General features: G+C 40.0%; 1 protein-coding gene across 1 annotated transcript in view; it reads right to left on the reverse strand.

The window, feature by feature from the left end:
• ADCYAP1R1 (ADCYAP receptor type I) overlaps positions 1–7,645 on the reverse strand; it is a 345,195-nt gene extending 337,550 nt beyond the window's left edge. Inside the window, exon 1 of the mRNA XM_080579596.1 lies at positions 7,608–7,645. The gene's annotated coding sequence lies outside the window, so the exon portion shown is untranslated. The remainder of the gene's footprint in view (positions 1–7,607) is intronic.
• Between the last annotated feature and the right edge of the window lie 3,038 nt (positions 7,646–10,683).

The raw sequence follows: 10,683 nt of genomic DNA on the forward strand, positions 1-10,683 counted from the left end.
CACTCTGTTTTGGATTTGAAGGCAAGAATTCTGCCAGAGGAGAAGTATCTGACCAGGGGACGCTAACAAGTTGTACGGTTTTGTAGGGATGCTTCCACAAGGTGCTTCTCAGGCCTTCAAATGAGAACCAGTGAGGCCGCAGCAGGTGTGATGTTGCCAAGGGAAGAGAACAGACTGGGGAATTTGTTGTAACACGGGTCTCTTCAGCTTTGGGGAACAACCCCAGAAAAAAAGTATCATGGAAGCCATTTAAGCAAATTGTATTTTTTATCATGGAAGTCATTTAAGCAAATTGTATTTTATTTTTGAGATCTGCACTGTTCTTGCTCTTGCTGTAAGAAAAAAAAAAAGAAAAAAAGAAAAAAAGAGGGAGATCAGAGAGAGGGGAAATTGGTTAATGTGAGTGGATTCTCATATGAATGGTTTCAAAGTGACAGGCAGGTCATTCTCTGCAAAGTGAAATGAATGTAGATACAGAAACAAACATCTACTTCTCACAAGTGTGATGACCCAAGAGTGTATGAGACAAGTACATTTATTGCACTTGAGTACTTTATTGCACTGAAATGATATCTGTCTGATGTCTTTGCCATTATTTATTTAAGTCCCAAACAAGGACATTTATCAGTTTATTAATCAGGCATACATAGAGGTGGAAGTATCATTTAGTCTATCTCCAAGTTACAAATGAGATCAAATACCTTGATATTATTCTTGACAAATGCATGTTTGTCACATTCTTGAAAATTTCCATTAATAGGCATTCCTCAACTGTTCTAGTTAGCTATTCCAAATGTGAAAGATCAGGCTCATTTCACATAACTTTATATATATTTAGCATAGACATTGACAGCTCAGCCAGTCCCTTATGGGTTCTTTTTATAGTCAATGAGAGAAACAGAGATATGGAGGGCATGATTCATCTAACTTTCTTCAGATGTCTGGACTGGGATAAGATTAATCATATTCTTTCTGCATATTCCTATTGAATATAAGTTGTTTCTAGATGACCAGCTAAAACAGAGACATTCATATCTTTTAGTTGACTCCCACCTTCATCATCCACATTGCTAAACATCTTTTCTCAGTATCTATTCTACGTCTCCCAAAGCTGGACGCTCTAATCCAAAGAAACTCAAGGTATTGGTGGGTTAACAGTTACCTGAAATGTATCCAAAAAGAGTTTTGATTGATTGATTGATTGATTTTACAGTCACAGCACCATGCTGTGAATTCCTATGTGGGCTGGTGTTCACTGTTACCTCCTCCTGTGTATTACCTCTTATTAAACTGTTACTTGTCATTCTAATTGTACATTTTATTTAAAAGTTATTCTTCTAATTTCTTTCTTTTTCTTTTTTTTTCTTTTCCATAACGACTGTTGCATTATGCTTTAATTCTATTTGACACGTTAGTAATTATAATTTTAATTAGATCCAGACAAATTTATCTTTTTAATCCAACTACCGTGTATTCATACGCACCTATTTAAATACACACACATTCATGTAAGCAAAAAGATTCAGAAGCACAGATCTATTTTATTTATAAGCATACATAAAATATATACTTATGTATAAGTATACATAAAATAAATCTGTGTATATGTAAAGAGATGTAGGCTGAGTAACTAAATTGTAAATTTATTTCTATTTCTTTATGTTTTTTTGGTTTTTTTTTTGTGTGTTTTTTTTTTCAATATAAAGCTTGAAAATTAAGCTGGAATAAGAGACTTCAAATACAATGAGTTATGCTTAGCAACACATAAATGTAAATAGTACTGAAAGCATCGTCTCCTTACACCATTGACTTAGAGTGTACCTTTAGTTTTGATTCAAATGTCTGTTCATTTTGAAAATGAAAAATGAGTAGGAAAACATTTTCACTGACGTAGGGACATTCATTTCTTAGAACCCACTGCTACAAAAGCACTGAGTGTTTTTGTCAAAATTATGAAAAATTGTATTCCATTTTCCCTGGGAGATACATATCTTAGACTGCCCAATTTCTCTTTATGCCCTGCAACATTTATTACTATAGTAACAACATACAGCTCTCTAATTTGCTTGATTGCAGTCTGAGAATCAGAGGAAAAAGCAGATTGGTGAAATTTCCAGTAAGATATGAATCTTTATACTTAAAAAATTGTCCAGGAAGGAACATTCTGTTCTCTGTTGTTGATACACAAAAATGATATCATTTAATTTTTTGTCCTCAGCAAGACCTGATGGAAAAAAAAACAAAATAATTCTGCTTTCTTTTACCTTTTATTCATTTAAGTTCTGCCACTCTGAGTATGAAACTTCCCAAGAAACCTGATACATTAATATTTCCTGATATATCAGATTTTCAAAACAACCAGTCCTTTCCTAGCACCCATCTCTTCAATACAATGTTCTTTATTTTGTTCTGTTTTGTTTGAATTTATGTTATTTTTGTTGCAACATCTGCAGCTCCAAAATTCAAGGTGCAATTTAAAATTGTTTTCTCTTCAAACTCCACATGTAAGGCCTCGGATTTTTTCTTTTTATTATTAGGCAATGATCTGGGGCTAACTGAAGTGGATTTATGAAGTTTTTGCTGCATCCTTTGCTCTACTGCTAACCTTGAATATAACAAATGTCATTTGTATATTCATTCTCCAGTGCTTTCAAAATGTTTGAAAGATCAGGCTTGTGCCAGCTAATTTGAACAGCCTAAATAGAATAATAGAAACATTTAGGTTGGAATATGCGTTCAAGATCATCAAAGGATCTGGATAGGCTGGATCAACGGGCTGAATCCAATCGTATGACATTCAACAAGGGTAAGTGCCGGGTCTTGCACTTGGATCGTAACAACCTGATGGAGCAATGGGGATGGGTGGCTGGCAAGCTGCCCAGCAGAAAGGAGCTGGGAGTGCTGGTTGGCAGCCAGCTGAATATGAGCCAGCAGCGTGCCCAGGTGGCCAAGAAAGCCAATGGCATCCTGACCTGCATCAGAAATAGTGTGTCTAGAAAAACTAGAGAAGCAGTTGGCTATTTGTATGTGGTACTGGTGAGACCACACTTCGAATATTGTGTTCTGTTTTGGTCCCCTCTCTACAAAAAGGATATGTAATTGCTTGAATAGGTGCAGAGAAGAGCAACAAAGCTGTTGAAGAAACTAGAAAACAAGACATGAGGAGAGACTGAGAGAATTGGGTTGTTAAGTCTGGAGAAGAGGAGGCTGCAGGGAGAACTCATCGCTCTCTACAACTACCTCAAAGGAGGTTGCAGTGAAGTGGGTGCCAGCCTCTTTTCTCAGGAGACAGGTGATACGATGTGAGGAAATGATCTGAAGTTGCACCAGGGGAGGTTTAGGTTGAACCTTAGGAAGAATTTATTCCTGGAGAAGGTGGTCTAGAATTGGAAAGGGCTGAGGGAAGTGGTGGAGTCCCCATTCTTGGACGTATTTAAGAGTTGTGTGGATGTGGTTCTAAGGGACATGTTTTAGTGATGGGACTCAGTATATGAGGTTTATGGGCCCTTAGTGTCACAACATGGCCCTAAATGCCATTAAATAGCACATAAATATTCCCATAGCAGAAGTGTAGACGAAGCATGGGCAGATGCTTGGTTTAACTGCTCAGAGGGATTGACATGGTGGCACAAAACGTTTTGGCAATCTGTGGACCCTATCTCATTCTGTGAAGAGAATGATGCACAAGTTGGTTATCATTAATGCTAGTGGAAATTTCAGGTAAAGCAGTCATAACAAAGACAGCCAGGTCATTCTACTAGTTGTGCATACCAGATTGCAGATGCTACACTTTGTGCCTCTTCAAACTGTCAAGCAAATGTATCTTTTATTATTTCCTGCTTATATCCATGTTTGGGCAAAAGTCACTTTTTACAACTACAAAGATCTTGGTCAAAATACAGCCACTTTCACACTCATTTTAAAGTATAGAGAACATTTTTGCCCCACTAAAGCTCAAATCTCTCTTTGTGAATCAGTACTATTCAGACTTCTTAAATCAGAAAACCATTTCATAAGTTATTTTTCACTTGAATATAATGTGAGATACTGCTATCCTGGAAATGTAAAGAAGGAAATGAATTATATTTTGCTTGAGAGGAAAGTATTTTTGATAGAAAAAAGAACTCACTTGCCTAGAGGTGTTATTATGTCTGTTAAAACCAAAGCGCTATTCAGTTACCCTTAAAGTAGTATAATATGCACACAGCAAAAACTATAAGCAGAAATTCTGTCATTTCCTCTCTAGTGTAATTCATTTGCAGTATCCATCTCCTCCAAACTCATTATATACATGATAATAGAACACTCAAAATCAAACACATGATAGTTTTTTTTGCTACAGCTTATTATGGCTTTAAAGACATCAAAAGAGTCAGAGAAGCAGAAATCACACACTTTTTGAGTAAGCTGATTTGAATTCACTGCACCAACACAAGGATCAAAACAACGTGTGAAATTGATTAGGCTTTTTTTTTTTTTAATTTTAGTTTTCCTTTTCATATTTGCAAGCGTGATTTATGTTATGATTTCCATAGTAATGGACACAGTTTGTACTTTAGGATAGGACAGGACAGGACAGGACAGGACAGGATAGGATACGATAGGATACAATAGGATAGTTCCACTGGAAGGAACCTTCAACAATCATCTAGACCAACTGCCTGACCTCTTCAGGGCTAACCAAAAGTTAAAGCATATTAATGAGGGCATTGTCCTAATGGCTTTTGAACACATTCAGGCATGGGGCATCAGCCACCTCTCTAGGAAGCCTGTTCCAATGTTTGACCACCCTCACTGTAAAGAAATCTTTCCTTATATCTAGTCTGAACATCTCCTGGTACTGCTTTGTGCTGTTCTCACTTGTCCTGTCATAAGTTACCAAGGAGAAGAGACCCATACCTCCCTCTACTCTTCCCCTTCTCTGGAATTTGTAAAGAGCACTTTCTGAATGAAACAAGGAGAGAAATAAAGTCTACATGAAACTGCAGAGGTCATATAACTTCATGCTGGGCAATATATAAACTGATGATACTCCATCAAATAAAATGGCGACACCCCGAGACAAACCCCTACAGATGTAAAGGCATCATGTCATGGAGAAAAAGAAAAGAACTGCCAGGGTGTGGGATCCAGAAAATAGACCTCCACAACATTTTCTCCAGTTTTCAGAGAACCTGGTGCCCAGTTAAGGAGGTTACTCAAAAACTGAGTTGTAGTGACCTCCTGAGGTCTAACCTAATTGCTTGGGCGGTGGTTATAGTAAACAAAGCTAGGTACATGCTTATAGACATCACTTTGGCCCACTCTAAAAGTGGTATACAAGATTGTTAAAGTGAAGCAGAATCTGTTAGCTGGACAAGCTCGAGAAGTGGGTCCATGCGAACCTGATGAGGTTCAGTAAGTCCAAGTGCAAGGTGCTGCACCTGGGCTGGGGCAATCCCAGACATGTGCACAGACTGGGAAATGAACCCATTGAGACCAGCCCTGCAGAGAAGGACTTGAGGGTTTGGGGGGACAAAAAGCCTGACATGAGCCAGCAGTGTGCATTTGCAGCCTAGAAAGCCAACTGCATCTTGGGCTCCTTCACCAGAGGAGTGGCCAGCAGGTGGAGCGAGGTGATTGTCCCCCTCTGCCCTTGTGAAGCTTCACTTGGAGTACTGCAACCAGCTCTGGGGCCCCCAGCACAAGAAGGATGTGGAGTTGTTAGAATGGGACCAGAGGAGGGCTACGAAGTTGATAAGAGGGCTGGAGCACCTCTCCTATGAAGAAAGGCTGAGAGAGCTGGGGCTGTTCAGCCCGGAGAAGGAAAAGCTCCAGTGTGACCTTATTGCAGCTTTTCAGTACTTAAAGGGGGCTCATGATGGAGAAGAACGTTTTGCTCAGGCAGACAATGACAGGACGAGGGGGAATGATTTTAAACTAAAAAAGGGCAGGTTTAGATTAGATTTTAGGAGAAAACTTTACTCAGAGGGTGGTAAGGCACTGGCACAGGTTGCTCGGAGAAGTTTTGGATGCCCCATCCCTGCAAGTGCCCAAGACCTGGCTGGATAGGGCCCTGGGCAACCTGATCTAGTGGGTGGCATCCTTGCCCATAGCAGGGGGTTTGGAACTAGGGGATCTTTAAAGTCCCTTCCAACCCAAGCTGTTCTATGATTCTACGATTCTGCAACTCTGTGATTTTGAGATTCTATATTTCTATGATTCTATGATTCTGTTGGTGCTCTGTACTGTGCTATAAGTTTATGCTGTACTCTATGCTATACTACAGGACCATTACTATGCATAAGTGCCAGACACTTAAGGAGATAAAGATATGAAATAAAACTGTTTAGCAGGTGGGGAAAAGAAGATCTCTATCTTTTACCAAGTTGTTTTGTTTGTTTGTTTGTTTGTTTTTCAGTAGGCAAATCCATTAGCAAAGGATAAAAGAGCCCTGATTTGCATATGCAAATCCACAACAAAAACATGCAGTTTAAGGTACGGAGGCAGATATCTAATCTTTTAGACTCTACCTTTTTACAGAGAAAAATATAATAACCATAAAAAAAAAAAAAGGAATTTAATGTCCATAATGTCCATCTCTTCCAGAAGAAAGAGATACTTTCACTGGGATTTCATATGCTTTCTGAGTTTAACAGAAAAAAGCTAGAGAGTTTTGTATATAAAGGTATAATCCAAAACTGAGTTAAGTTCATGTAAAGCATTTCTTTCTGAAGAATTTTGGAAGATATTCTTCTAAAAGCTTGGATGTGCATTTCTGTGTTTAAGTACATTAAATCTGCACTGATTAGGTATAGAAGATATTTCACAACTGTGAGCAACTTGGTTTTATGTGGGTAAATCTGTAAAATCCTTAGTTAACTGAATAATCCTTTTGGAGAAAAAAAAAAAAAAAGAATAAATATCCAATAATGTCAATCTTTCGGCTGAGAGGAAAGGAAAAAGATTTTTAGTGTACACAGAGGTACTGTGAATTAAAAATAAACTGTATGGTAGTTATTAGCCCTAGATAGTTGCTTTGGATACCAAGGATCATTATTGTCTCTGTGTAATGTGAGCAATGGAATTAAGATTTCATGAACATAGTCTAATACTCAAGGGAGGCTAATAAATATGCGTAAGTTAGGAGCAGTAGTTTTAATAAGGAAATTAGTAAGATTACTTAGAAGCATTTCATCGTCTTTTAAAACCCAAGTGGTATTCATTTACCCATGAAGTGGTACTATCTGATAAAACCAAAATTATTTAACTCTACACTACTTTGTTGTTTAATGCTGTGAGAATATATTGCTTCTTTAGAGTTTAACTGAAATGGTAACTATTAATAAATCTGATTTTGCTTGTCTTTCCTTTCCAGGAGATCTTTAAAATACTGTTGTGGTTTAACCCGGCTGGCAGCTAAACACCACACAGCCGTTCGCTCACCCTCCCCCCTCCCTCTCTGGGATGGGGGAGAGAAACGGGAAAGTGAAGCCGGTGAGTTGAGATAAAGACAGTTTATTAAGACAGGAATATAATAATAACAATAATAATAATAGTGATAATGATAATAGTAATAATAATAATAATGTGTAAGAAAACAAGTGATGCACAATGCAATTGCTCACCACCCGCTGACCGATGCCCAGCCTATCCCCGAGCAGCCGGCCCCCCACCCCGGCCAGCCACCCCTATATATTGTTTAGCATGACACCAGATGGTATGGAATACCCCTTTGGCCAGTTTGGGTCAGCTGTCCTGGGTCTGTCCCCTCCCAGCTCCTGCTGCACCCCCAGCCTGCTCGCTGGCAGGACAGAGCGAGAAGCCGAAAAGTCCTTGGCCTGGTGTAAACACTGCTCTGCAACAATTAAAATATCAGCATGTTATCATCGCTCTTCTCATCCTAATCCAAAACAAAGCACCCTACCAGCTACTATGAGGGAAAATTAACTCTGTCCTAACTGGAACCAGGACAGATATCCACCCCTTATTCCATACCATTTATGTCATGCTCAGGTTACACTCTTTCCAATACCTTGTAATTAATCACCATTTTCATCTATGATATATAGCAATCATGGTAGTGATGACATACAGTATTATATAATAATTAACATACTACAATTCAACTCATGGGCTATTCTCACCCAGTATCAAATCCCCTTGAGGTACACACCGGACCTCCCCATTCTTTTGCATTACCCACCAAGTGCATCCAGGTCCCTGAGCAAAAGCAATTCCACGAATGGGTTTGCCTTTTCCTGAGGCAGGAGTAGCCCAGACTGTTTTACCCGGCATGTTTCTTACGTGCACTACAGGAACTTTATCCCCTTCTACAGTGCGTAACAGGTTTGATTGGGCAGGTCCAGCTCGGTTGGCAGATCCCCTGGTATTGACTAACCAGGTGGCCTTTGCCAAATGTGTATCCCAATTTTTGAATGTCCCAGTACCCATTGCTTTCAGTGTAGTCTTCAACAGTCCATTGTATCGTTCAACTTTTCCAGAGGCTGGCTCATGATAGGGGATGTGATACACCCACTCAATACCATGTTCTTTGGCCCAAGTGTCTATAAGGTTTTTTCGGAAATGAGTCCCGTTGTCTGACTCAATTCTCTCTGGGGTGCCATGTCGCCATAGGACTTGCTTTTCAAGGCCCAGGATAGTGTTCCGGGCGGTGGCATGGGGCACAGGATATGTTTCCAGCCATCCGGTGGTTGCTTCCACCATTGTAAGTACGTGGCGCTTGCCGTTGCGGGTTTGAGGGAGTGTGATGTAATCAATCTGCCAGGCCTCTCCATATTTATATTTCAGCCATCGTCCTCCATACCAAAGAGGTTTTGACCGTTTGGCTTGCTTGATTGCAGCACATGTTTCACAGTCATGAATAACCTGTGCTATAGTGTCCATGGTCAGGTCCACCCCTCGATCACGAGGCCATCTGTAGGTTGCATCTCTACCTTGATGGCCTGAGGTGTCATGGGCCCATCGGGCTATAAATAATTCACCTTTATGTTGCCAGTCCAGGTCCACCTGAGCCACTTCAATCTTAGCAGCCTGATCCACCTGCTGGTTGTTTTGATGTTCTTCAGTAGCCCGATTCTTGGGCACATGAGCATCTACATGGCGTACCTTTACAACCAGGTTCTCTACCCGGGCAGCAATATCTTGCCACAATGCCGCAGCCCAGATGGGCTTGCCCCTGCGCTGCCAGTTGTTCTGCTTCCATTGCTGTAACCACCCCCACAGGGCATTTGCTACCATCCATGAATCAGTATAGAGATAGAAAACTGGCCACTTTTCTCGTTCAGCAATATCTAAAGCCAGCTGAATGGCTTTCACTTCTGCAAACTGACTCGATTCACCTTCTCCCTCAGCAGCTTCTGCAACTCGTCGTGTAGGACTCCATACAGCAGCTTTCCATCTCCGATGCTTTCCCACAATACGACAGACAATATACAATATACAATTTCCCACAATATACGACAGACAAATACGACGACAATTAACTCTGTCCTAACTGGAACCAGGACAAAGACTTATATATTTATATTGAAATAATTTTACGTAAGGGACAGACCCTAAGCTGGACATCACTACTTTTTTTCTACTCAGGACACAGACTAGCTATGCTAATTTACTTTAGGTGAAAGGGCTTGAATGTTTTAAAACAATTGTGTCTCTGAAGACAAAGAGGCAGCACTGAAGGCTTCTTCTGTAATCTCTACAACTCTGTATTTGAGAATTATCTACAGAAACACTTGCTTCAGCTGTTTTCCACATGAACTCTGGCTTAAAATTAAAGGAAGGTTTCTAAAGAACAGATCAAAATGTTTCTGGAATACTCAATCTTGTCATGAGCAATTGAAACAAACAAAAAACCAAACCAAACCAAAACAAAAACTCCTAGAAAGTGTTAATGAATCGCCAATACAGAAACCCTTTCCTTGTTCGCAAAAAATCTAAGCACCCAAACTGTCTATACATAATTATTTTTTCAACTTGGCTTCTTTGCATAGTAGACTAAAACCAATTGAGTTTTGGGATTATGGAATTTTATTGGGAGATTCATGTTATCTATTCATAGCATCTTAAAAAATATTTGTATCTAGTCTAAGTTGTCTCTGTAACAGTAATTGGAAAGAGAGCACTATCTTTTAGAGGATCGTCATGTTTTATCTACCAGCTCCATAAAGATGTTTTGGATACACTGTAAAACTTTATATTGCAATAGGTTTCTGTATTGGTACCAATATTTTATCGTTTTATGAAAAACTGAATATAAGCCAGCAATGTGTACCTGCAGCCCAGAAAGCCAGCCATACCCTGGGCTGCACCAACAGCAGTGTGGCCAGTAGCGTGAGGGAGGGGATTGTACCCCTCTGCTCTGCTCTCATGAGACCCCACCTGCAGCACTGTGCTCAGCTCTGGGGCCCCCAGCATAAGAAGGACAGGGACCTGTGTGGAGTAATTGCCTAAAGTGACCAGGAAAATTAAACTAATATTCAAATTTTAAAGAAAATTTACAACATTGAAGAAGCTTTCAGGGTAGGGTGTAGCTGCATTAGAGTTCCCTAGGCTTCCAAGCTTAGATGTTACCGCACTAGGGGAACCTGGTGTGCTAACTCTAAGGAACAGTAGAGAGTGTAGAGCGGAGTGGAGAGACCATGGCTAGGCTCTGTGACAAGAGGGGGACTCAATTGTTCT

This window comes from Anser brachyrhynchus, assembly GCF_964034855.1.
Source record: "Anser brachyrhynchus genome assembly, chromosome: 2".
Lineage (NCBI taxonomy): Eukaryota > Metazoa > Chordata > Aves > Anseriformes > Anatidae > Anser > Anser brachyrhynchus.